We start from the raw sequence: 27,623 nt of genomic DNA, 5'->3' as shown, positions 1-27,623 counted from the left end.
TTACTGAAATACACGTAACCAGAGTTGGTTTCAGGGCGCCCACTCTTGTTTCAGACTATCAATAATACTACAGATACAGACCTCTAAACACTGGCTCTGCTGTGAACAAATGTCGGCCAACATAACTGCAATATGCATAATAAAAAACAGAATAGCTCTGTTGTAGCCGCCATTAATCACACAGACATCTGGACATCGATTCAATTTATTAAACTGCAGTGTATCTCAGTTTTATACATGCTCCTCTGCCTCAGATTCCATCTTCCTTGCTCTCTATCCCTCTTTCTCCCCCTCTAACATAATTGAAGTGAGCTTCTCCTCTCCTATGTAACCCAATGCTTGTCCCACAGCACTAAAGTGTCGTTTGGGCCGCAGCTTAAGTACTCGGTGTGCTCTGCGCTGCGCGCTAACTCGTGCAGATCAGCAGAAGCCCAGATTAGACAGATGAATAATTCATCTTATTGCCTTAAATGCAGTTTGTGGTAAAAGATAGTTATAAATCCTATTAGACTTCTGACCCTGTTCATTTCACTGCTATGCCCTGAGGATCATGCTGTGACCAACATTATGGAGCGGTTCAAAGCAGCGCTACACTGATTATTCTTTCTTCTTTCCTGATCTTTGTCTCTTAGTCACTCGGTCTGTCTTTTATGGGAGGTGACGACTCTTCATTATTCCTGCCGGGACCCAAGGACAACAGGGCACATCTGGAACCGCACCGCAACCGAGTGATTTACACATGTATGGGAGTGTGTGTTTTATGTCCATGATATTGACTGTCTTGTATAAAAATGGTGGAAAGTAGTATTCAGTTTGGAGGAGCAGCTTCTTCAAGGCCAAGACAAACATAACGATTTTCTGCTCCTCCTTCAGATCCATTTATATAATAATGGATGTCAACATATTGGAGTGAATTAAGGTGGGGTTGGTGTTAGCCATCATCATCTCTTTAATAATTAATGCAGGTAATGTTTAGCGTGGCTGATATTATGATAATGGGTTGATGCCGCCCAAGTGGATCAGCATGTTAAAACCATAATGTTTTTCCTGAGTGAGTGAGTGTGTGTGTGTGTGTGTGTGTGTGTGTGTGTGTGTGTGTCAGTTGTTTTCACTATGTCTGTCTGTCTGTCAGTCTGCCTGAGCTGCTGTGTCTGTCGGGGGTGAGATTAACCTGATGATCTCATACTGTGGGTGATGCAGTCTTACGGCAGGTGAGTCATCAGGCAATGCTGTGGGCCTCTTACTGGAATAAAGACACGCTCAGATCATCTCCCCTGCAGCTTTTATCTACTGCTGTACTTACTGCTGCATCATCTTCCTGTCCTCCCTCCCTCATCACGTTGCCTGATCTCACTTTCCTCCTTCACCACACGCTCTCACGATCCTCCCCCATCTGTTTTTATATTTCCCTTCCTGCCGAAGTTGTTGCTTTTTTCCTCTTCTCTGTCCACATCATGGCCCCTCTCTTCTTCTTGAATATCAATTTGCAGTGAGTAATAAAACAACAAAAACTTACTCCCTTTCAAGTGAGTAAGAGTGTCTGTGTGCTAAATATGAAGCTAAAGCCAGCCGGCAGTTAGCTTAGCATAAAGGCTAGAAACAGGGGTGAACAAACAAACATTAACCAGTTTGAAGGGGGTAATGTCGCCTACCGGACAATGATAGACTACTCTGGCATGGACCAGGGAGAAATAGTCCAGCGAGAAACAGTCCAGCCCGTTCTCACTCCCAACTCGTCAAATACCACTGCTTTGTCGACGTTGGTGTCAAACACTGACGCAAAGAGGTGGCATGATATGCACTAGGTGGTGGCAGTTTGTGATGTTGCCAGTAACTACCGTGGTGAAAAGAGTGGGACAGTCCATATCCGACGGGTGGGAGAGGAGGTGGATAGGTCAAACAAACACCGGACTTTCACCCAGGAGTCTGCTGTTCATTTCCTGTGTGATACCAAAAGTCAATGAAGTTATTTTAATAAGAACGTAGTGTGCTAGTATATGTAGCATGCGACACAAGTTACATATGTTAGCCAAACCATGATTTTTTTTCTAAACCTAACCATGTGCCTTTGTTGCTTTAACAATAAACCTAAAAAAGAGTGTTTTACCTATGTTTTAAATTTATTTTGAAAAGACACTGTATGCTTTTAAGGAGCACAAACATTTACTGTAAAAACGGAACTTTATTTTGAAAACACACAGTGCATGCAACCAGCGTACATTGACACATCGTCCCTAAACGTCCAAAACTGATGCAGGAGGGTAAGCTACCTCATGCGTCATATCTTGACATGTAGGTCCACTGACAAAGCGGCGGTATTTGACGAATTGGAATGAGAAAATGCTGAATAGTCTGGCACATGACCTCCTGTAAAGATATTAAACTTTGGTTTTTGTACAGAGTAAATTGGAAACAGACTACTTTTCAACTTTTCCAACCTTAATGTTTCCGCGTGAAATTATTGTTTGTCTCGCGATCGTAAAGACAACTGGATTACTTTCCAGTTTCCTCAGGGTCTAGCAACAGGGATCTTTTTCTTTTGCCAGGTAGAGTTTCCACAATTATTTCAATTGTTCCACCATCAGCTATTTTTGCCACTGAGGACTGACTAAGAACTAAGTAACGAAGAACTTAGGTTGATGCTCTTGTAACTGGGGATAGCTACTGATAGCTAACGGGGAAAACAAAAGCACTTTCCTCTTCCTGTTTTGGTTGCACAATGGTAGACACACTTCCTTTGTGCTGTAAATGAAACTCTAAACTCTGATGGTATCATTATTCATAGCATAAAGTTATAGCAACATGCTTGTCTATTTCCATTTTAAACAGACGAGATATAACATGTTAATCAGTGAGCTCTAGGTGCTGATGGGCTGATTTTGTTGCCTCTGTTCCCCCCGTTTCCAGTGTTTATGCTAAGCTAAGCTAACTCACTACGGGATATTCTCATCTAACTCCCGACAAGAATTAAGTGTATTTACCAAAATATAGAGCTATTCCTTTAACGCCAAATAGATAAGTTAATAAATGAATCTAGAGTAGTTACGTCTGAGGCCTTCGTCAATTGCCGACTCCTCCGTCCTCAGCTTGTTTCTCCTTTATTCGTCCTCTAACCGCTTTTCCTCCAGCTTTTCTATGTCACCCTGCCGCCTATTTGCATTTCTACTGCTGCTTGTGTTTTATGCCCTCCATCACACAGCAGTAAACACAAGAGCCACAGAGGCCGCTGGTTTGTTTTTTTAATTAGGTAAATGGACTCGTGTCTGCTGGACCAGACTGAGAAATCACTCTCTGGACTCCAGCGCTGTCATAACGATTTCTTAAATTAATGAGTTCAACTAAATGTTATTAAAATCTTGCCGTGCAGTGGGTGATGTGTTCTTTTACCCAGTGCTGTTTTTGTTTTGGGTTTCCTAGGTTTGCTCCCGGGCTCTGACAAGGTGAACACTCCACAGTTTCCAAACAGCAGAGTCGACAGATGCTCGTGCCAAAAGGGGAATTCACCCACGCAGCGACCGACCTCAAACCTCAGCCTTACCTGCTCCTGACAGGCTGCAATCTGACTCTCCCACACCCACACAAGGTGAGGCTTGGCTGGGTTTGACGGGCGGAGACGTGGCACTGCCCATCTTTCCAGGGTGGATCCCTTTAGACACAACAACAAACATGCGCTCAGACAGACGGGTATTATCTGTTGTTATTATTGGAGATAATTATGTCAGATAATTATATCTATTAGCTATGTTGTGTCTTTTCAGCCACTCCAATGTCAATATTATTTCAATTTCAGTCCTGAGAGCGCTGGACCCCATGGGAAAATACTGCGGGTCGGAAAGAGGAGGTGTGACGGGACTACGACGTAAGTGAGGTGCATAGATTTATTTATTTATGTAATAAACTTTAGTAATAAAGTTCTAGGAATAATAATTAAAAACACAATTATTGTATTTGCACAACAGTTTTAAGGTATTCAAGAGCACTTCTATCCAAAAACAGAAAAGCTGAATTTCAACTTCGTTTTAAAAAAGAGACCGAGAGAGGACAAAAACATCTAAAAACAATAATTGGTTTAAACAAGTACTTCAGTAAAACCATCATATTTCTATGTTATATGCCAGTCTACTGGCTGTATCCTATTGTAGCGTAAAAAAAGAAAATCCCATCTCTGTGTTTTTTCTTATTACCAAAGACACACTGTTACCCAACATCCCCTGTTTCCTTGTCATACATGAGCATTTCTGACTTTTGAGGGACTGTTTCACTCACAGAGGGCTTTTGTGTGCTGCAGGTGTTGAGGTATATGAGGCTGTGCTAAGGAGTGTTTTATTCCTACGGGCCCCCTGAGGCCCCGAGGCCTGGTCCAAGAGAAAGACCAGAAGCTGTTTCAACTTCCTCTACTGTTGTTTTGTATGGAACACAACTTCAAACACTGTACGTCAGAGCTCACAGCCAACCACAGCTACACACACACACACACACATACTTTATGTTTCTGTCTTTTTTTATTACCCAAACTTACCCACGAAATTAAAGCCTCTTTCTGCTGCTGTCCTTTCAAAAATAAAGACATAACTGTGCATTGTTTTGCAGATTGTGGAAGGACAAGACTTGGAACAACAGCTTGTTTACATGGCTGTAAATTATATCTTATATATGTCGAATGAACAGCCCGCCCTATTATTTGCTTGAATCACTGAAATCTACAGGCCTATATTTGGGACAGGCCCTTAATTCCCTTCACACAAAACTGTTGCTCAGCAGAGATGGGAAATACAATCAAACTGTTGATTGAAACCAGTATGAATATTATTTGTATAAAAATTAGATCACAGTTATGAATCATTCATTTGATCTAGCTGCGACAGACAGCGCATCAGAGAGAGTGAGCGTTGCAACACTCAGGGATTACTTGAGGCACCTGGCATACTGACGCAACACCACTTTATCCTGTTAAAACAATACTCATATCTTGGATTAATTTCTGTGAGAAACCATTTTAATACTTTTGATCTGAGGACACTTATGGACTTAAAGCGACACTTACCTTTCTGGAACTTTTACGCTTTTCTTTCTTTAGGTTAAAATGCTATTAATAAGCTGATGGCACACTAAAATGGAAGTGAATTCCACCAGAGATAAAACCTCATAATTGTACCATTCTCATATGGTTCTAAGAAAACACAGACCAATCATTGCATGGATTGGCTGAGCGTCCTGTCTGTCTTCCCCACATGGAGGCCTCCGACTGACGTAACCGCTCGGGTCAACATTGGCTCTGCTTTCGAGCGATGGCAAAGACTGATGCAGCTTCATCCTGAGCTAAAAAGGGACGAGATGGTCGCAGAGTTTCTGCTGGACAGGTATTTTTAGTTTGCCTCTAATGTAACATAGGCCATAACGTTATATATGACAACACAGCATCCAGTCGCTAATGGCTAACGTTAGCCTACTGTAGCGTCGCCTCTGAAACATTAACATTATCTTCCTTGTGCATTTCCACTTACTAGTAACGTTAACGCTACTATCTAACATTAGCACTGTAACCTTATTGTAAAACTCATCAGTCATCACCGACTTGTTACCATGCCAACACCTATGTCTGTCATAGACGTAATGAGGATGTAATGGAGGAGGGGAGAGTAGGCCTTTGGAGGGAGGCGGGAGTTGTGGATGCAAATTTTTTCATGCGTGCTGTGTGAAATGCAAGAAAGGTAAGAGTAGCTTTAAGGAATAATCAAGGATAATCAAGGAATAGACGCATTATTTGAGGTAGCCAACAACCCGTTTTTATACATCCAAAGAATTTCTATAAAAAAAATAAATTAATTAAAAAGAACTGCTTGGCAACCAGACGAGGCGTCTCACTGAGACAGGCATTTATTTGTCAAAATGTGAAGCCACACCAGGCACATAAATGTAAATGTAATCAGTTACAGTCACTGAGTAAAAATATGTAAATATGTAATTAAATTACAATTACTGATCCAAATGTTTGTGATCTTTAAGGGGTCACATCTGAATATATTCTTTACGATAAAAAGTTCATTCGAGTAACAGTTATTCTGTCACTGTGCAGGAATGCTGCAGGATATGTTTCACTGATAAAAATATAAAAATACCAATAGCAATAATTATAAATAATATATAAGATTACATTTTTAAAAAGGTGGTATTACAAGTAAAAGTCATATTAAACTTCTACCTTTCACTGTGCTCTTGCCACACATGTTTACAGACTGGAGTAAAATCTCACACTTGTGTAAATACTTCTGCGAGGCAAAGACTTCGCTTCATCCCTCACAGCAGAAGACACAAAATTTCAATTTCAGCAGCATTGTTAGAACCAAAGTTTCTGTTTGCATCTGGAGGATGGTTACTAGCATTAATGTTCAGTATAAACTTAGTTATTGGGTTGTCTTACAAATTGTTTCTTACTTCTTCTGATACAGCAGCTTTATAATGCAATTCTTGGGGGACAAAATCCCTACAGAATATTTTGTGCTATATATAATATAACACAAATTAGTCAGGCTTAGACTGATGATATACAATACAATGCGTAATATATAGCACCAAATGGAGTCCAGCCAACAGGTAGAGCAGCAGAGACTGAGCGCTCCCAGTATGGATTGTGTTAGCGTCTCTAAAGCCCCTGGAGCCACAACACTGACCTTTCCTGTTATGGAAATGTACTGCTGGCTGTTCTAGGCCCACAGCCACACGCTGCTCGTTTGAATGGTCACACAGGCCCCCTTCTGCTGCCTGCCTCTTTCCTGAAGACTGCTTTTACTGTTTGAGCTGCTGTGCGAGCGCACGTTTGTGGAGCATTGTTCGACAGAACGGGCACGATGTGTTCCCTTTTTATGTTATTCTCTGTCTTTATTTTGGCAACCTTTTACTCTACTGTGCAGTACAATTGTGCGGAAATTTACTCTGAACTCCTCATAATAACCGATACATTATGTCTGCTTCTATCTGTGTGTGTGTTGGATGTAAACCAGCTGATTTGTGATTCCAAACCAAAAAAGTCCAAGTGAGTGGAGAGTCTACTTGTTGAGTCGCAGTAAAGTTCATGCTGCTCGGCGTCACAGAGCCTCCCCTCCCTCCTGTCCGTCACTGTGATTAGGGGATAAACTGGGGCAAATGAAGTGACATGTTTTGCTTTGCAAAGAAAACAGAGCTGTGTTGATCCTCACGTGTGGAGTTGTGTGAGCGTCGGAGCGGGGGCTCGTGCTGCACACTGGGTCAGCAGTGATGCAGCGCTGCACTCTGTCCGCCATCATCTGGACTTTCCATATGTGATGTGATTAGAAAGCAATTTGCTCCTTGACAATGTGATCCAAGAAAAACACCTGCTTTATTAAAACAAAACAAATTACCCCATTTAGCCCCAAAGACAGAACGGCACGGTTTAGCGGCCTCAATACATCACATGGATGGATTATTATAAACAAATAGAGGTTTTAGGAGAAAATCAGAGTACGGCGAACATGATCCTTATCGTGACGTATGGCGGCACTCCACCTAAACCTCCAGTATTTTCGTTTGACCCACAATCTGGGCTGAGAGGCTTAACAGAACACAGCTGAACATGGCTGTTTGGATTATCAGAAGTCGCGTAATTGCAGAGAAAGATCCACTTTAGATATGCTCTGTGCATCTCAGATCAAGTACAGTATTTACATGCTGTGCTGTGCTGCGCGGCCTCTTAATCTACAATTTTCATTTAAGGAATTTTTAAAGTAAGTATTACAGTGTAGCACAACTTAAAGGGATAGTTTTGATTTTTTTGAAGAAGGATTTTATGCAGTACTTATCGATTGTCAGTGTATTGAATACAGTAGATGTCAGTTTGGAGAAGCAGGATGGAGCCTGACTCACTCCGACCTTGTCACACATGGACGTTTGGTCGTGGACTTTCCACGTCCGTATTCGACATGCAAGGTACCCTGGGTGTGTTGGCTGGACATTCTGGGACACCGTGTCAAGTTCTGCCTGTTACATGCATCATCTTCTTTCAAAATCTGTTTTCACAGGAAATTTAAAGTTTACATGCAGTCTCTTTCAAAATAAAAGCACTACGTCAGCAGAACACTGAGAATTTACTTTTTGCTTCAGCAACAAATGCACGTGGTTGGGATGAGGCAACAAAACTCATGGTTAGGTTAGAACAAGGTTTGGCTTTATAATCTAACGGGACGCACACACCGCTCTTTGTTTTTGCTGGACCCATCTACTATTACTTCCACCTGCCCCACTCGGACTTTCACTGCCTAAATTCTCATTCTTGTCTTCTTTCCTTTGACGCCGGCAAGCGCCATTAAACTATTAAGACAACCACGTATCATGCTAACGTTAAAGGACAGCTTGTATTATCAGTGTCTGGCGCTGCAAGTCACTACCCAAGCGCCGGATTTCGACAACTTTGGAAGTGAGACCACGTTGTCAGCAACAAAACATATTTTATGCACCAAAAAAAGTCTAACCCCAAAAAATTTTATATAAGTTTTGGTGAATGCTGATGGGGAGGATATTCTTCAGTTCTCTGTCTATGCTCTCAGACTCCACTGGGAAAAACTATGATTTCACATTGTTGAACACGGGAACCTCTGATCTACTGTTGCCTCTGTCAGTTAGTTAGTTTGTGTTGCTGTGTGACTTTGGTGAATCCAAACTAACCTTTTTAAATGCCAAAGTTACACACTGACACAGTCAAAATTACCGACCAAGGCAGTGGATGAACAGCAGCTCCTGTGCTCCTGTCAGTTGAGTCTGGCTTGGAAGAGAGCGATGTAATGGCTTTATTTTCCTGTCATTAATCGCTGTTTGACGGTAAGGAAAAGCAGTGAAAATGTTCTAAATATATTACACACTTCAACTGATATTGACTTTTTTAGGTGGCTTGAATATGTGTTGTCGCTGACCCTGTCCTCAGCAGCCCATTTCTTAGCTTCCGTGTTCCAGCCTGCTTCTCCAAACTGGGGGCGTGCTGACTGACATCTACTGTATGTAATACACCATCTATGGATAAATACCTCATACAAACCCACTTCAAAAGATCTGAACTATCCCTTTAAATATTGAGTTTCTCCAAAGCCTCTAGTAGCAACAGGCTCATCTTTCTGCATAGTATAATAATGTGGCTGTAAATTTCACATTGTTGAGAAATGAAACAGATTGCGCCCGCGGGAATTACACTGCACTGGGTTACATAAAAAACAAGCTACCTTGTAAAATAAATATTTCTGGATTGATGTGGCTGAAGCGTCAGAGAAATTGGAAGATCTATAGCAGTTTTTCCAACACGTTCTGTATAAATGGGAGATTTTAAAGACAACAATTTTGGCGAGAGAGGTTTGGCCACAAGAAAGTCCCCTGAGGCAGGGGGGGATTATACAGTGTGACGTAAACAAAGATCAGTCCCTCAGTGCTGGTAAAAATAGATTTAACAAACATCTTGCCAACAGGAATTTGGATTATATTTGACTTGAAATATCCTAGAAATGCCATGCAGCTTAGCTCTGCTTAGGCTTGTGAAGCGTCCCATTGTGAGGGCGTTTGTCCCCCTGCAAGCCTTCAGAGAATGGTAATCGCCTTGCCTGTGTTTGTGGGATGTTAGCGTAGCATTGCGTGCCTCAGCATTAGACTAGTCAGCTGTAAGCCCGGATTGTTTATGATTTTTCAGAGAAACTAAGCACAGTGTGATAATCGCTAAGCTGCTGGGATGCCCTTTCAGTTTTGGCATTTTGTACAATTTTGGATGCTTCTGATGTACAATGAGGCCTTTTCATACAATTGTTACACCAGTAAATCTCAGCTGAATGTGTGTTCTACTCAGAAATCCCTGTGCTACTTCCCTTGTTGGTCTCTAAAGAAATCTGTGTTAGAATCTGTTATTTTTTAGTGTTGCAACTGGCGATCTTTCAGGCATGACTGGTCTTCTGGAGAAACCAAAGAGTCAACAGTGTTATCTCCTCTCAGCACAGTTTCTCTTCATCAGCCAGGGTTACCCCCTTCTGCTTATCTTTATCTTCTGATGAGGTCAGTAAGCTCTGTGAAAGGAAAGACCAACATATTCAGAATTTTCATGTTTCTCAGTATTTTAGACTTGTTGTTTTCACGTCCATATGCAAAACCAAAAACATTCTCGTCTGTTTTTTTATGCTTCACTGGACATTTGCTTTCTGTTTGCCTCCTCTCTGTGTTACTAGTTTCTCCATCATTCACTTTCTCTTCTGCAAAGCTGCTGTTACTTTATTCAGCTCCAGACGTCCCCTCTGCCCCCGAGTGTCTCTGTCTGAATATGCTGTGCCTGCGTAGGATGCAATGGGAGAACAGCCAAAAGCAGCATCCCTCACACATGAAAAAACAACCAAAAACATTAGATTCCCAGGCAATATTCTTCCATAACCACCACACTTTGCTCGTTGTTTTGTCATCATGTTGTTCTTCTGTCCAAGACTCACTGTTGCCATATCTGTATTGTATATTGTTATGTAGAATAAATGTTGCCTGTTTTTGCAGCCAGGATATGAAACATTTGTACATTATGTGTTTAAACATTATGCTTCTTTACGTTTCAACGTTGCTCTGGTTAACATGTGGTTATGTTTAGGCACAAAACGTCTTGGTTATGGTTAGAAAAAAGATCCTGTCTCAGCTTAAAATACCCAATTTTGGTGCCATAGCCAACACTGAAAACGTAGCCGTTGTCTCGCTAAAAATATCTCAATGGTCTCTAGCCTAGTCTCACATCATCCTCCATCCCCTCCACCTCACAATGACAAAGTCAGCTTATACATATGTAATCAGAACTTCATCACAAATGTAACGTACCCATGACTTGCAGAAACATACAATGCCAACATTTTCTTCTGGTGACTGGGCTGTTTTATTTTGGCAAACTGTCGTCATTCTAGCGTGTCATGTTTCTGAGCCAGATGCACATTGCAGCATCGTTTACTTCCTTTTTCTATCATCAGCCGATGAAAGCCTGCTTTCTGATTCCTGTTTGTTGTTAGACTGCACTGTCAGACCACCACTGTCTTTGTAAGACAAGCAAATAATATTTTTATGTCATTTTATTTTGTAATTTTAGCAATAGTGTTATTTATTTGCCAAATCACAAAAACAAGTCTGGAGTTTACAGTCATGTCAGCGCTCTGTGAGGTTTAGGCCCTGCAGTGCTTTGAACTAAATGCTGTCATCGACATGTTAACATGGTGCCATCTTAGTTTAGCATGTTAGCTAAAATTTGCACCAATCGCAAGGTACAACTTAATCAAATAAGAATGTACTTAACTTAGCAGGTATTTGCTCATAGACCAAAGTATTGGACAAATTAAAAGTTCCACCTGATGGTGGCATTAGAAAAAAGTCCAGGTCACACCAAAGTCATCAGGGTTCATCCTCTGGGGGAAAAGAGTTGTTGACCGTCAGAGTGATGGACAGACTAGCATGGCTATAAAAAGACCAAATTTCCTTTAATGATGATCAGCAGTGTGTTTGTAAAAGTAAGACAAACTTCTGCGTCCCTGCTTTCAAATTACAGAGTCGACCAAATATAGTACACATCTGCTGCCAACGGTCACATCTTAATGTCTGTTAAGAATATCAGCAGCATATCAGTTTGGCACAGTTTGTTTATGAGTTGAATTTAGCAACTGCTCAGGATTATCTGAAAAACGACCCGTGGTGTTCTGTGGAGACAAACTGTCCAAGTGAACCAGTGACACAAGGGTTTCCAGATAGTCAGAACACCTCCTTTTTCAGTGTTTATTAGCTCCACAGTGACAACTCCAGGCCAACAGTAAGCAGGGATTTGTCTTTCGAAGAGTTGGCCTACTTACGCCAAGAACACAAAAGTCTAAATCTGTTCTTTCAGCGCTTCTCTGTGCGCTCTCACCATCACAGACAGACAGACAGACACACAGACAGACAGACAGACAAGATTCCAGCACTGGTGCCAGGCACAATAGCGTGTGTGTGTGTGTGTGTGTGTGTGTGTGTGTGTGTGTGTGCGCACGTGCATGTGTTTGAGTGTCTGTGTCAGCATGTGTGCATTTTTGGACAAGAGATGGAGGGTGTTAGTGAGTTCAGAGGAGAGCGGTTGGGTGAAAGAAAAGAGAGATGAAGCAGATGCTATTTCTCAGTTGGGGCAATGTTAACCCTGGGCGGTGCCAAGAGGCAGCAGCCGTTGGCACGGGACTAACAAGTGTGTGTGTGTGTGTTGTGTGTGTGTTGTGCGTGTGTGTAATTGCAAAGACGGGAGGGGGGGCTTGTCTCAGTATTGCATTAGCTGTGCCCTTATAAAGACGGGAGCAGGATATACTGTTCTCATACTGAAATGCCATATTAAACAAACACTAAGCAGTGGGTGGTGAAACAGTGTGTGTGTATGTGCGTGCGTGTGGAGGGAGATGGTGTCTTTCTCTGTGTGAGGCCTTTACGGGCTTTAGGAGCTGGAGACCGCAGTCCTCTTGATGTTAAAATAGACTGTATGTACTTACAGGCTCTATACACTCTGTGCAGAAAGGCAAAAGATTCAGCCCTATTATGTTCTGTGTGCAAAAAGGAGGGTGAGTCAATTATGAGTGGACTGTTAGTGCTCACATGGAAGAACGAGAGCAGCTGATGAAGAATAATAAAGGCATCAGTATCACTCTGTCATTTTCAGTATTCTTTTTGCAGCATTATAAACATATTAAATATCAATTTGGCAACACCCATGGTTATTAAAGTACCAGCAAGTGTGATTTAAACAAACTTGACACTGACTTAAATCAATTCTTGGCCTTTAGCCATCCTGCAGAGTGCAACCTGATTTCATGCTACACATGTCGCAGTTTCAGAACACAGTAACTCTTTAACTCGTCTTGTTCCATGACTCGTCACCAAAATGATATGAAACCCCATTTATGATGAATAATTGATTCACGCTAACCTCAGTGACAAATACTTTGCCATAACTGCTTCTCGATTAAAGGTTCTGGATGTGACTTTCAGAACATTAATGTAGCAGCCACCATTTGCTATGTAAATATATAGTGGAATAAGAGCGTCCTGAGCAGATAATGACGTCACACTACCTTCTTTAAGGCCGTAATGCGAGCTTGTCTGTTGTCCTTTGTGGCAAGCCGGTCTGGTTGCACATGCATGTTAGTGTATTTGTGCATCCCACTGGCTAGCTCATCGCTGCCGCTTTGCACTGCGCTCATACGGTGTTTCAATCAGGTGAGACAGAGGAATGAAGTAAAGATGATATTTAACACAGAATATGAGAATATGATTTGTGCTGATTAAGATTTAACAGAAGTCTTTGGTGCAAAGTCACCAGAGGGAGATATTTTGTGATTGAGGGACATCTGAGCGGCACCAGGATAAATCCCCCTATGGAGTCCAGACAGTGGTGATGGTGGCTGATGACTCTGAGGCTGCTGAGGCGGATGAGGCTGATGAATCCGTAAAGACTAGGTGGTGATGTGGAGGTGGAGGGCGTACAACTGCAGCAAGAAAGAACTACGACAGAGAAAGAACCATGTTTAAAATGAGGAGCAGTAAGATTGTTGATTGTGAATCAGCTGAAAATCAGCTGATGACTCAAGACACGTAGAGATAGGTGAACATGCGGGCAAGTAGTGAATGGCAGGGTGAGAAAGTAAACGTACAGCCTGAGCACAAAAAGTATCGTCCTCCTCGCTGAACTTTCACTGTAGCTTAATTTACCGCTAAAATCGGGATGTCATCATCACAGAAGCATAGCGCCCACCCTCTGGTTCCCCCCTGGTTAGCTCTGTCAACACTGCTGACGTTGTTCAGCACTATTTATGGAGTTAGCCCCATCAGCCGCCAGCTGCTGACTCAGTCATCTCCACGTTGAAAACCATGTCCAGACAACTAAAGTGCTCTGAATTTTGCATAGAGCCCCTTTGAAGTCGTCTCATGTTTCATCAGAATGTTTCTAATGTTAATAAGTACTAAGAAATGTTTGGTTTGCATTATCAATAACTTAATACAGCTCTGGTACAGCTGTGGTGGATTAAACAGTTAAAAGTCAAGCTGTTAACAATGAGATAAAATTACAAACAGAGACAGTGGATTATTATTATTTGCATGTTTTGTGTCTGGTAAATCCATCGTGTGTGTGTGAAGGCAATAATAAGAGAGAGATAATAACTGAATGTAAATGCATAGCTGAGAAAGTGGAGATCCTAAATTGCACCAAATATGGCGTCTGATTTCAAAGTTTTGAGGATTCTAACTTTTACGTTTTTTCTAACGTTTGCTCAAGTAATGTCGTGGAGTGCAGCCACTGTGAGACGTAAGGACTATGTAGAGTTTGGATAATTATTTTCATCAGAAAAACAGGTGAAAATCAATAATGGAATCATAGTTTAAAAATACAAGAAACCCATTTATTAGTTTGTTACACATTGGCTCATAAGCAGAAGCTAGTTTGTGTTTCTGCTCTCTTGTCTTACTACCATGTGTTGCCAGAGACTTTCTTTGAGCTGAAAACAAACTTTTAGATGCATTAAATTCGGGCTACAAAGTGATCTGCTGCTTTTAAAGCAAATTTTATTTGGTGAATATCAGTAAAGATTGAAAACAGTGATCCTTAGGAGCTCAGTCATAAACATTCAGTGTAGTCTGATGTGTATCACCTTCTACAACAGCTTAAGATCAAATTGACCTTTACAAAAGGAAAGCTAGTGTGCTGCTCCTTTTCCTCTTTCCTCTTTCCTCTTTCCTCTTCCTTCTTCCTTTCCTCGCTCCCTCCTCTCCTCTCCTCTCCTCTCCTCTCCTCTCCTCTCCTCTGTCTTAAGGTCACAGATCAGCATGTGTGTGGCTCACTCCATCAGCTCTAAGCAGCTGGCACAGGTTGACCCCACTGGTATGGTCCGCTCACACTAGTATTAACACACTCATACACACACGCACGGGCACACTCACATACAATTACACAATCGCACGCTCAGCAGCGACACTTTTAGGCTGACTACTGTAGGAAACACGCACAGACGTGTGCATGAGACACACACCAAATGTTTGTTATGTCTGTCTGTGTGGTATTGTGCGAAGCAGGCCCCATGCAGAGCGTCTCATCTACTTCCACAGTGTGTGTGAACCTTGTATCTGCGTGGTTCACTGCCCTTTTTTTGTGGATGAAGAACAAACGGACAGTAAATTATTGGGTGGGAAGACTTCTTGAAAGAGGCAGGAGACATATGATTGAAGATCAACAAGAGAGGATTACAAACCCTGTTAACGTTGGACTCTCATTTCTACCCCACAGTGCCCTTGTTTTTAACCAACTCTCACGTCCTGCCTGCTTTTAACCTAACATTGGTTTTGCTGCATGACTGCAGCATTACTGATCGCCCTCATAAGTACCTTTGGCCTTTAAGGCAGCAGTTGGCAGAGGCTGGCAGAGGCTGTTCACGTTTTAACCACCGGGACTGGCTTGGCAGCAAAGAGTGTTTGAGAGTCTTTAAGTATTTTGGCATCACAGGTCAAATCTAAGCGTCTGGTGGAGAGCGCATAGATCTGTCTCTGGTTACAGCAGTACACTCTGTATGTACTGACACCCACTTACACAAAAAAAATACATCATATCCATTCCTCTACAGCAAACGAAGAGAAGTGATCAACAAATGAAAAATGGGAATCTACTTCAATGCAAAGACAGAGTCCGAATCAAGGCTGTGTTGGGCAACTTTAAAGGCTTAATGGATTTATAGTTAGAGAGTAAGATGAGAGGACTGATATCAGTCCATCTGTGTGGTCGTAACTTCTGCATGAAGCTAAAGCCACATGTGGGTTAGTTTAGCTTAGCATGTAGACCATAATCAGATGGAAACAGCTAACGTTGCTCTTTGCAAATGTAACAAAATCCACCTTTAAAGTTCACTTATTAACATGTAATATCATTTTTGATTAATCATACATGTTGTGGTTGCACGGGAAGTTATGTGTCGGACTATTTCTTGATCAGTGACAGTGACTCATGGTGACAATCAGACCCTTGTACAACCACAACTTGTCATTCTTATTTTTTTATGTTGGATTACACAAACAAGATATAACATGTCAATTAGTGAGCTTTAGAGGTGCTGGTAGGTAGTGTTTTTTTCTTTGGACAGATCCAGGTCCCCTGTTTTCAGTCTTTATGCTAAGCTAAGCTAAAATGCTTAATATATGGCTTCATACTTACCACACAGACATTAAGAAGTTATCAGTCTTCTCATCAACGTTGTCAAGAAGGCAAATAATAAACACGTCTCCATAAATGTTATAAACTATTCCTGTTATTATGCGGTTCAGTTTACACTCTTTAACCTTTGCATTAACATGTATGGTTTCACACTTTTATTTTGTTGACAAAAATGTCATCTCCTGCGCACCACAGTCTGCACTGCACTTGGAGACAAGTCAAGACAAAGTCATGCTTGGAAGCAAATGAGAAAAGAAAAAATATTTCTCTTCCATTTTAGGTTGCAGTGTAGTCAGCTCGCTGCTTTTAATGAGGCTGCGGCTGAGTGTGCGTGAGGGTGCTGAGTGAGATTACAACTTTATTTGAGGCCTGAAAGTTTTGGTAAAACACAAAAACATTTAAAGAAGAGAATTGTCAAAAATTCACGACAGCTATAAAGTAACCCTGAGTTAAATTAATATTTCACTGCTGGGAAGATGGCCTTTTAATGAAACAAGGTCTAGGAGGTAAAAAGAAATTAGTGCCACAAAAAAAGAGAAAACAGAGAAAAGGGATGATTTTGCTCAAGAGGGAAAAAATCTTTAACTTCCAGAATGCACTGCACCGCACCAGACCAATAAATACTGCCACTGGTGGGTGACGTAATGTGAACATGTCCGATTGAAACAATGGCGGCCGGCTGGCAAGAAACAATCTCATACTACAGTTGAACAGTAAACTAAAACATCTCTGTCTCTGAAAACGTTTGAGGCTAAAAATAGACAAGTCAGAAACAGAATCTTGGTTTTAAATTTCATCAGTGCTGCGTAGTGTAACCATTTGATCTCAGTTTTTTAAGCCTCTGTCTCCACTCTGCAGGAAACAGTGCAGCACCCACTTCCTGTTCACAAACTCACTATTACAGTAATAATGCAACATACTCTTGATATATTCCATCAGCACTGCCTAGTTTTACCATTTCATAGTGTAAGATGAGAATTATTTTCATGAGGACACCTCCAGTATATTGTCTTGTTCCCTCTGTTCATTATTTTGCATCTACATAATTCAGTGTTAACAACATTTACATTTTTTATTTTGCTCTTTATGTTAAAATCGGAACTTTTTGATATTGTGCACCTTATTTGCAGGTAATGAGAGCTATGATTAAGTTTGGCGGAGTGATATCTACATATATATATGATGCAAGATGCCACTGTGGAGGTGGGTGTGGTCCGTAGTCAGCTGCAGGTAAGAGGTGTGGGGGAAAGGCTCAAGAGAGTAATACCAGGTGAGCCGATTGACACAGCTGCTGCTGGTTTGCTCTGATTACATCTGTCCCTCTATCATGCAGTAGTGTGCTGGCTCTTTGGGGTAAAACTGAATGGACTGTGCTGGAGGAGCCAGGCAGCCACAGGCACATGTTGATTTAGTTGTTGTCAACTGGGCAGTAGTTAATAAAGTATTGCATGTAAAGAGAGTGCTGAATCTGTGCGTCTGTGCTGGGGGGGAGTCACAGAGGAAGCAAGACTGTCTTGCAACCGCTGTGAGGTAGCACCTCTACCTCCACAGCCACCACTGTTGTTGATGTTAAGTTGTCCTATGTTCTTTTTCGGACATTAAAGTGGATCAAGAAGCTGTCCCTGTGCTCTTACTTCACCCACATCCCTCTGAAAGTTAATTCAGTAACTAGTAAGTTTATAGGTACGTTAGGAGAGAGAAACCTGCCTTACAATAGGATTTCGGTCTGAGTTTGAGAGAGAGGGGTGGGTCTGTCTCTTGAACTGCCTCAGTAGCCTACTCTTTGTGTCTGCCTGTAGTTTGAGCAAAACTACTCCACCGGATGACGTAAATTACGACACCTGACAAAGTAACGCTGTGGGGCGAGGAGGAATATCTAGGCACTGGTTAGATGAAGGGAAGTTTACCACAGTTAATTTACACATACTACACACATCGCTTTGATACAAAGCTGGTTGAGAATTGGCGACGTTCCCCTTTTAACTGCAATGTTTCACTGTGTAGTTTTCTGTGACAGCAGCCATCTTCACTTTATTCTCACAAAGACAATGCAAGAGAGAGAGACTGACTGAGTCTTAACATTGTGGTGTGGCCTGGTGTGTGTGTGTGTGTGTGTGTGTGTGTGTGTGTGTAGGGCTCGATGCAGATGTAGGGCTGGCTGAGCGCCAGCAGCAGGGATCTCTGGGAGCAGACCCAGGCATGATGTCATTACCAGCCAGACCAAGGAGCCGCAGTAATCTGTGACATTGTGTCTTTCGAAGGAGAGAGCCAAGCACCCAGTGTGTGTGTGTGTGTGTGTGTATTTGTGTGTTAACATTATTTTTGAACCGTGTGTGTGTGTGTGTGTGTGTGTGTGGTAAGGGACATGGTTATTGTCACTTTTCTGTGTCTGGTGTCTGTCAGTCACACTCCTCTTTCATACTCTCCTCCCTCTGGTCATCAAAAGATGACCCTGAGAGGTTCAAGTGTGTGTGAGCGTTTATGTGTCTGTGTCAGTCATGGAGGTGAAATATGAGACTGTCTTGCTGTTTTCTCTTTTCTATTTCAGGTTTATGATTTTAGAGGGACAGACAGACGTCTGACAGGATGACATTTCTCAGTGGCCACTTGAGTTTACAGCTGATGTGATTTGGATGTTGGAGGAGAGGCAGTGACAGTCTGGCCGTCTAATCCAATTGGTCTTTTTATAGGATGGAAACGACAAAACTCACCATGACAATTTTTCCCTTTTCTCATTCACTTCAGCCTGCCGTTTCTGCGAGATGTATGGGGCCTGCCTGATGCTTTCCATGTTATATTTGTTTATGCTTGGCCAGTGAGGGGGAGGCGAGGGGGAGGCATAGAGCCAGAGAGAGGAATCATTGAAGTGCTAGCCAGTGTTTATGTTTGTGTCTGGATTTCCCTCTCTCTCTTTTCCCTCATACCCACAACAGCAAGCGGCTTCAGTTTCTTCACCCCTCTCTCTCTCTCTCTCTCTCTACCTGTCTCACCCCCTCCCACACTCAAATACAATTCAAGTCAGCCCCAACTGAACCTGTCCTGCCTTCATTTTCCCTCCACCCCGCTGTCTCTCTATACACCTGCCAAGCTTTACTCTCCTGCCTGTGTTTGTGCTCCAGTCTGGCTCTTGGCGTGGTCCGTCTGGACGCTGAGGAGAAGGAAAACCCGTCAGGTGGAGCACAGCTGGGAGGAGCTCTTAGGCCGGGAAGAAAGAGAGCCTGTGGTGCAGCACGGACTTCATGGTTTTCCATCGGAACGCCGAAACCCAGACGTCTGAGCAAGCTTTATCAGGAAGGAGTTTGCTCCAAATGCACATACTGTGCAATAGCACACAGAATATGAACTGGAGAAGGAGTGTGTACATTTGTCCCCTCTGTAGTGGAAACTTTAACAGTCTGCTTGACTCATGCTAACTCGCTCTTTCTTTTTCACTCTGTCTGTCTGCGCAAGTGTTCATGTGATCGTGACTAAATTGAATCGGCACTTCAGGTTTCACTTGTCAGCACGCAGTTCTGTTTTCAGAAGGTAGGTTTCAGATGACGACCCAGTCCCCCATCAACGTCTCTTTCTACCCCAAACACATTAGCACCCTCACTGCTGCTCCAATGAGCCCTCTCACCTTGGAACATGAGGTTCACCCCGCACTGCCTTTAACTCATTTCATCATAATTTAGGGGTTCAGAGGTTCCCCCAGGCTGTAAGACTGAGACATACAACAGCACTAAGCTGCCTGTCATCGCTCACACTGGGAGACGTGCAAAATGTCAACCACCCAACTCTGCAACAAATTTATATACGTTGAAACATATTATGCAATATATTAAATGAGATCCGCTGGCTCAACGGCACTTCCCATTGACATTCCTGATTTTTCTATGGTGTTCCTCAAGGTCTCAGTGTCTTGTTGTGGACTATTTTTAATAATTATCGAGTGGTTATAAATGCTTAAATTTAGCACCAAAACTGTGTCACAAATGTATCAACCCATAAAATGCTGTCACAACTTATGAGACATAAATTAGCAAAACGGTCATGACATGCTTCTATTATAATGTTCCAAGGCCCTAACAGTTTTAATAGGTGTGTAGCCAAAACAAAATATTTATTACATATTCATGACAAGAAAAACTTGTCACACAGTGCTGAGCTGCGTCTCAAATTAATCTCCAGGTTGCCTGTTTTCAGATGACGCATACGACTTTATGTGACCTGCTTTCTCCCCAAAAGAAGACAAAAATCTGATGAGTTAAAACATAAATGTAAACATATGGTAGGATTCATACATAACGTGCAATGTAAAGATCATCAAGATATTTTAATGGCGCATCCGCTTGAAGCTTTGTGCAGATATATACATTTTCATTCTGAGTTACCATAAAACAATTGCAGCGTCATTTCCAAATCTTTGCAGGCAAATGTCGTAAGTTAGTGCCCACGCATTCAGTACGAGAACAGTGTTGTTTTCCCAGAAGACAAACAAACAGTGAAAAGGGCTGGTCATTTACCACAGGGCCACCAAGTTTGTCAGTTGAGCATTACTGGAAGTTAAAAGGGGCATACTTCTATTTTTAGTACAACTCCTCCCATTGAAACTGTCAACCCAACCATCAATGGTTTTGTTTACACTGTGTTTGTTTTTAATCTTCTTCAATGTGAATCATCGATCATTAAGAAATATCTTAATTTAGTTGCTCACATAATTTCCCCATTGCATCTTTAAATAACAGGCCTGTACACTATCAACACACTCATGCAAACACTCATTATATCAAAGCTTCTTAGGGTGATTATGGTTACTGGTTTACCTGTGATTACAGGAATTGTTTTTCCTAATTAGAATAATTTAAAAAAAAAAATTCCAGTAACCTGGCTCTGTCTCACTGGGATTTTTGCTGTAGTTTACTCTTGAGAAAGTGTAAACATGTAGAGAAACCTTTAACCTTTGGGTTTGCACTTTCTGTCCACCTCTGCACCGGTTGCAGAGCTCTGAATCTCTGCCGCGCAGCCACATCTGCTGAGGTTCACCTTGTGCACTCATCTGCATCCCTTCTAACTCACCATACCTCTTCAGATCAGGCAGAGAGGGATTCCCAGCTTGTTCACGGTTAGTTAGCCCCCCTTCCTGCGTCGCTGTCACCTCCCACCTCTCCTGTGGTCTCTCCTGCCTACACTGTGGTGACTCTGTCAGTGCGCATGAGTCAGTTAAGGGCTATGGTAGAGACATGCTGTGGTTTACTGATCTTTGTGGCGAGCCTGATGAGAATCCATAAGAAGGAGACCCCCATGATGCCTCACCCGTAACCACATAGGGATGCACTAACACATGCAAGGTGTGTGCACAGTCTGTCATTTTTGCAGAAATGAAACTAAGTGAAATGACAGTTTAGTTTGATTTTTACCAAGATGATTTTGTCATTTTGGACAAGGTGTAACATTGTGATATTATTGCAATACACTGGTTTTTAAACTAAGACAAAGCAGACTGATGGTTCAGGGAAAGAATATTTGTTCCACAGGTTGTAAGTAAGCCAACAGTTTAGCTAAAAGATGCAAACTAATTTAGTTGCAGGTAAAAATTACATTGGAAAATGTAACTATGGTAACTAAGGGCATAGGTTTCGTTTCAACATTTGGGGGGGACACGTATGAAACGGGGGGTTGTGGGTTATCCACCATAAAACTTTTGAGCATCAAACACTCCCAATTTACTGCATTGTGGTCAATTTTAATGCACCAGATTGTGCCTTTTTGGCATAATTTTATGGTGTTAATGTTATGTTATGTTATGTTATGTTATGTTATGTTATGTTATGTTATGTTATGTTACACCCATGGTGGTAAGTATGGTAGGTGAAAGTGTTCTTTTGTTTTTCAGATCAGTTTGTCAAACCTGTTTGACAATAGAATCTATAGCCATGCTTGCTAATTTGTTGGCTGTACGTTGTATATACAGTGGTGCTTTAAAGCTAAATGCTAACATCAGCATGCTAACATGCTCACAATGACAATGATGTTAAGCGATATAATGTTTGCTAAGGTTACCCTCTTAGTTTATGAGTTTAGCTCACTTACTTTTCCGTGATTAGCACTACAAACAGCTGAGGCTGATGGGAATGAGTAGTTTTGCAAGTATGGTCATCAACCAAATTATTGGACCAATTTGACCTCGTAGTGGCTCTGTAAGGAAAATAAAGGGATCTCCAAAGTTGTTACAGTTCATCCTGAGGGGAAGACATTAAAAACCACAAACGTCGACAACATGTTGGCATTAAAAGCAAAGTCGGGAGATCACTAAAGTTTGTTGGCTTCATTTCTTTGGGTCCAGGAATATCTGCAACACATTTCCAGTAGTTCTTGTTTAGTGTTGGGCAGACCAACAGACTGACTAAAATCACTAGAGCTATACCGCTAGCTTGGCTAAAAACTGTTAGCTGAGCCCAGTCACTAGGAAAAGAATGTTGGCATTGTATCTTTCTACAAACCATGAGTACATTACATTTGCACATTTCATACGTATCATGCCATTGTTTCTAAACTGGTTTAGTATAGCCAATGAGCTCACTTCGTCTTTCGGATGACATGGAGGGGATGGTGGATTGCATGACACCTGGGCAGACGCCTGCCAAGCTGCAGACTATTGCAGACCTCAATTGACCTATGGCTAAGTCCCGCCCTCAAACGCAATGAGCCAATCACAGTGCGTATAGCCATTCCCATACACTGGGACATTCTCTGCCTGGACGTCCATTGAAATGCATTACAGAAAGTCAGTTTTGTTCAGTTTTATGAGCTTTTTCTGAGATTTGAAGTTTAAAAATGGTCAAACGGTGTGCATGGGGTACATGCAACTCTGACACAAGGTATCCTGAGAGGCTGGGTGACCAGGTGTATTTTTTACACTTTAAACCACATCTCAACAGAGAAAAGTGTCTCCTTTGGATAAAGTTGTGTGGTAACGTTAGACCACAACATCAACTCAACGTGAATAAGATTAACAATGATGTCTACATCTGTTCTAAGGTAAGTCAACATTGTGTTTGAGGCAACATATTGTCACTTTGCTGGAAAGAAATATAAAGTTATCTTTAACATCTCTAGCTAACGTTAGCTAAAGTTAGCCTAACGTTAGCTCCTAGCTGCGTTGTTCATCATGTCACCTTGTTTGCTGGGAGTTCATTAGCCTATTTTGTTCTAGTTTTGTACTTTGGTGATGGTACATCATTGTTAGCTGTTGTCCAAAGGGCTCTAGTTAAGCTAACGTTAACTTCTGGAGCTTAGCTTCATTAACTTATCTGTAATGGCAGAGATAACAAAGGTTGGCAAACGTTATGCTGAATGATTCAGTGTAAATACTGTAGCACCAAACTAACGGAGAGACACTCTTGGTAAAGATGGTAAAAAGGCCGTTATCCTTTTCTCATATTCTGAGCCAAAAACCTTAACTTCAGTGGCACTTTAACTTGTTGTCTTTGATGGCGACGGCAACCAGATGCGGTTCACAAGCGTACACTGTGACCTGTAAATTTTGGCTTGTAATTTAAGCTTTTCATCGACCTTCTCAACAATAAAATGATGAATATATCCCTCCAATGCGTAGTTTAGGCCCTTTTGGTTACTTCTCAATGACATCTGATTGTTATGTCTCCAAAAATCATCAGTTGCCTCCTGTGAAATGCCGTGTACTGTGACACCTGCCATAGCGCCGGGCACTGAATGTTGATAGTTTGTCCGAGTGAGTGGAGGGGGCGTGGCTTAGCCATAGGTCAATTCGAGACCAACAAACAACAAAAAATCATTGTGTTGTGATTTAGCAGGACATTGCTGTTGTCCAGTGGCTTTTTAGGCGGCAAAGAAAGGTGTTCTTTAGCACCGTGTCACTGTGTGTCCTGCACGAGTGGTGGCATGAAAAGTGATCGTTTCATACAGAGACATCATTGCTTCTCCTGCTGGGATTACAACCTCACCTAACTTCATGTTAACCACAGCGCTGTTGAAACGAAGAGTTTAATATGTCCACTACATAACATGCAAATGTAAAGTATCCATGGTTTGCAGACACACAAACAATGTCAACTTTTTTTTCTTTTTTTTTTTTTTTTTTGGCAACTGGGTGTCATGATCCAGGGTTTTTTCATGTGTAGTCTGGTCTCTAGGGTATTTTTTGTTGGGTTTTCTGGTAGATTCACTCCTTGTGTCATGTCTGCTTTTATTTCTGGTCTTTGTGTGTTTTCCAGCCTTGGTCTTTGTCAGCCCCACACTGATTAGTTTCACTCACCTGTTCTTACTCTCCCAGTTAGTGCCTTTCTATGGCAAGCTGTTTTAACATTTAATCGCTAGACTGGATATTCATTACTGATATCGGCAACATAATTTTGCCTAGTCAAAACTCTTACTCAAGATATCTATAATTAGATTTTGCCTAGTCAAAACTCTAATTACAGATATCTGTAATTCAGTTTTGACTAGTAAGATTCAAACTACTTTTGCCATTCATGTGTGTGGGGTTTGTCATTGTAGATATCTCCAATGTAGTTGTAGATATCTACAATTCTTATTGCGGATATCTATAACTGAATTGGAGATATCTGTAATTCAGTTGCAGATATCTACAACGTCATTTTGACTAGTCATAATTCAAGTTCAAGATATCTTTAATTATCATCAGTTGAAGATATCTACACGGTCCTTTCTAGATATCTTGAATTGAGTCGCTGTCGAAATGATGTTGTAGATATCTGCAACTGAATTATGACTAGTCAAAATGACGTTGTAGATATCTGCAACTGGAATTGTAGATAGTCATAATGTAGTAGTCAAACGGCCTCTCAGCTCCCCGCCTGTTCCTCTCCCTCATCACTTTATTCCCCTCACCTGAGTTTCTCTTCCCTTTTCCTGCACCTGCACTTCATCCCCTCGTCACACTAGGAGGCCGTTTACACTTACACGGTGATTTTGATAAACGGAGACATCTTCCTTCGTTTGTGCCCTTCGTTTACACGCAAACGGAGATTTCTCCTCTGAAAACGAGTCTTTCTAAAAACTCCGGCCAGAGTGGAGATTTTGGAAAACTCCGGTTGCGCGTTTGCATGTAAACTGAGATAAACGGAGATAAACAGAGTTATAGGCAGCCGATGTCACAGTATGCGCGGAACTTGCGCCTGTGTCAAAAGTGTGACCTATGTTGCTATGGTGACAATGGATACATGGAAGGCTTGAGCTTCTCGTTACACTGCCACCTACAGGTTTGGCATGCTCTTGTGTATATATACACGGGTAAGTGTAAACGAAGATCTTTTTGAAAACGGGGACGGTAAAATGTCCGTTTATGAAAATAGCCAGCCACGTGTAAACGGCCTCTAGTTTGTATTCAAGCCCTGGTTTTCACTTCAGTCTTTGCTGGATCTTTAATTTGGTTGCGTGATGTTCAGTTGCTGTTTCCTGGAATAAAAAGTGATCACTGAGTTGGTCAACTTGTTTGTTGCATTGTCTGTATCAATGTTGCAGTGTTCTCACATCTCAGCAATTTAAGTTGTTAAAGAATCTGTGATTTGGTTTAAATATTTCCTCTTTTACAGGCGATAGAAACATTGAATCAGAGGCCTTGTTTAATATTTGCACAGAGGTTCACTATTCTTCGATAGCTGATTTGTCGAAACCTCTCTAACCTTTCAGGAGGCCACAGGTTTTATTTAAATGTCATTATGTGGGGCGTTAACTTCTAGCTCGAAGCTGTGAGCAGTACAGGAGAGGGGATCCCGTCATTGAGACACCACCCCAGCAGAGTGTCACAGATGCACAGCAGAGCGCTCACATGGACCCCACGCAGTGTGTAGGCGGACCGCTGCTTGTCACTTATAATAGCTGTGGGGGGGATTCTGAAACTGCAAGGGGGGAAAGGAAAACCTTCCTTTTAAAGTGTGTGTGTGAGCGAGCAATGGCAGTTGACAAGCGAGCTGAGGTCGCAGGTACATGGCCTTTATCACACCCACTCTTCCTTAATATCTGCAACTGTAACTGCCTCTCACACACTCTTTTCAAACTGTACTTACAATCAGATGATCTTTTTAGAGATTCAGCGATTTAGAGATTCATCCATCAAACGTGATCTTTCAAGTGACAGACAGTATTGATCATGTAGAGCAAGATGAATGAGGAAGTTAAAATAAGGTTTCAGGGGACAATTTTTCTCATTTTCTTCCCAAAACAGAGGTTGCCAGTTCCCATCCAGCAAAATCTACTGGTGCAGCAATATGAATAGGACCCCGCAACAGCTTCCCACCAATAAACAAACACAGCCGTGCCATCCAGATGCACTGCTGAACCCAGCTCTCTCTGCAAGATATTCCAGTTAATTAAAACACAAAGGGCGATTTCACTCTTGTGTGAGGAGATAACCTTACTGGAAGTCACAGCTTCCTATGAATGACCATGAGTTCAGTCAGACATCCAGGCTAGCACAATAGGACACCGAACCACTTAGCGAGGTGGTGACACGGTACCGTACTTCAGCCAGTGAAGAGTATGGAGCATTCGCATGAAGCTGTGAAGGTGCTGTTGTTCTCGGCGAGCGGGTGTCCTGGTTGATAATTAGGTCAGCACAGCCCTCCTGGGAGGAGAGGGCAGAGGGGACACTGTAGAAACCCCTGAGCCCCATCACAGCCAGATGAAAAGAAAACACTCCCAGTACAGGTTCCACATGTCAGGGCGAAGGGTGAAAATGTGTTTTAGATTTTCCTTCTTCCCTCTCCTCTCTGGTCCCGTTTGATTCTGAGCTGGAGGGAAGTAACCTCCTAAGAGCTTTTATAACACCTCTCCGTCCCAGCGTTTGTTTCTACACTATGTGAGGTTGTGTGTGCGTACTGTGATGTGGTCTAGCATATCTGATTCTTCCTTCCTTTGGGTTTTAGCTAATCCACTTCTCTAGGCTTCCTTCCCAGAACAGCAAGACCTTTCTAAAGAAAACAGGGCAGAGCAGCACCTTGGAAATCCCTCCACCTCTCTCATTAAAGATGAGGATAAAGACGAAGTTGATTTTCCTGATTTAATTTAAGCCGGTGAAACTGGACCTCAGCCACGTCGCTCCGAGAGAGGGGTGAAAGACAGACAGCTGGAGACAGAGGGGGACACTTAAGTGAGCAAAGAGGAATCTGTTATATCACTTTCCTGCAGTTCTGGCTGCAGGATCTGAGATCCATCTGTTTAAAGGTTCTGCATATATTTCAAGTCAAACTAAAATTAAAATTCCTTTGTGCTAAGACTTTCTGTGTGCTTTGACTTCCGCACTTATTTGGTCAAAATTGTAATTACCAAAGAGAAAAAATGCTGTTGAGCAACTTCCAAGAGCCGCCAAATAGAGCCACACAACCTCCCCATCACAGAGACGTGGAGAGAGAGGACAGACTATACAATA

General features: G+C 42.0%; 1 long non-coding RNA gene across 1 annotated transcript in view; it reads left to right on the top strand.

Moving 5' to 3' along the window:
* Nucleotides 1-1,095: 1,095 nt before the first annotated feature.
* Nucleotides 1,096-27,623, top strand: part of LOC125895968 (uncharacterized) — a 48,639-nt gene continuing 22,111 nt past the window's right edge. Inside the window, exons 1-3 of the long non-coding RNA XR_007450228.1 lie at nucleotides 1,096-1,211; nucleotides 3,418-3,583; nucleotides 3,791-3,868. This is a non-coding gene — a long non-coding RNA (uncharacterized LOC125895968). The remainder of the gene's footprint in view (nucleotides 1,212-3,417; nucleotides 3,584-3,790; nucleotides 3,869-27,623) is intronic.

The sequence above is a fragment of the Epinephelus fuscoguttatus genome, linkage group LG10 (assembly GCF_011397635.1).
Source record: "Epinephelus fuscoguttatus linkage group LG10, E.fuscoguttatus.final_Chr_v1".
In the NCBI taxonomy this organism is placed as follows: domain Eukaryota; kingdom Metazoa; phylum Chordata; class Actinopteri; order Perciformes; family Serranidae; genus Epinephelus; species Epinephelus fuscoguttatus.
The sequence above is the reverse complement of the archived record's forward strand: the minus strand, read 5'-3'. Positions and strand labels throughout refer to the sequence as shown.